Genomic DNA, 1,094 nt, shown 5'->3' on the forward strand with positions numbered 1-1,094 from the left:
TTGGACAAACCATGTTTTTGTCCACAGGGGCTTTGTTTTCATATTTTTAATATCCAAAGTACTATCATAGATATTTAAGGCAAACGAGGCAAACAATAGTCAAATATAGTATTCTGAGTGAGTTTGTTGTTGTGGTTTTGTTTAGTTTAAAGAGGGAGTTTATTAGAAGAATACAAAGGTTCCTGCAGGGTTTTCAACAGCTCTAATGGCTTAGTAGCTGGAATCACACCTTTCTGAAGGACAGATCATGTATGTGATAATCAAAAACTTCTGGGTTTTACAAAATCATGAAGAGAACATCCTAAAGGATGTCCCCCATTGTATAGTGCACAAAGGAGTAGAATGTGGATTCATTTCTGCTTGCTGTTTGGTCCTTATAGTCCTTTATGTTGGCCTCAAACTTGTCAAGCACATGTTGGCAGACATTCATGAGCTCATTCACGCATCTCTAAAACAGCTCATGAGCTGGAAGAGCACCTCGAGTCTGCATAAATTAATTTTACTTGCTGAAAGATGAGTTGTAGTGTAAGCACAAATTTCCATGTCCAGGCTTTTCATGATCGTGTAACAAAGAGAATTTCCTAGGGTATGGTCTTTCTTGTGCAGAACAAATATCACACAGTGCCCGTGTGATCCAGCTGCCTGGAACATTTCCAGGGCTGTCTTCCCTTCAGTTTTAGCCATTGAGGCCTTCGATCCAGATATTTTTCTCTTCAGCTCTTGGTCCTCTTCCATTGCAGGGGCAGCATCCTGAGTCCTCAGTGGTGTTGGCGGATGGGATACTCTACTTCATAGCGTGGAATGTGCGAGCAAAGCAGAAAGCCTGAGTGAGTTTAATGATACCACAGTGTGATATTGCTTCATGAACATAATCCTCTTATTCTTCAAGCACACCCCACCTTTTTAAGGAAGGAGAATAACCATGAAAGCAATGCATCATGGAAGTCAAAAGGCGAAGTGATTTTAGGAATGTCAAATGCTACCAAAAGGATAAAGAAAATGAGGACTCAGAGTTGGTCAATGGATTTAGCAAAGTATAAATCACTAGTTCTTTTTGCCAAAATAAGATTCTGGAAAGTTTTAGAGATTAATGT

The 1,094-nt window shown here is 39.7% G+C and overlaps 1 pseudogene; it reads right to left on the bottom strand.

The window, feature by feature from the left end:
* Positions 1–301: 301 nt before the first annotated feature.
* Positions 302–735, bottom strand: LOC149991728 (DNA-directed RNA polymerases I and III subunit RPAC2 pseudogene; annotated as a pseudogene).
* Between the last annotated feature and the right edge of the window lie 359 nt (positions 736–1,094).

The sequence above is a fragment of the Furipterus horrens genome, unplaced genomic scaffold (genome assembly GCF_987537825.1).
Source record: "Furipterus horrens unplaced genomic scaffold, mFurHor1.1.pri manual_scaffold_17, whole genome shotgun sequence".
NCBI lineage: Eukaryota > Metazoa > Chordata > Mammalia > Chiroptera > Furipteridae > Furipterus > Furipterus horrens.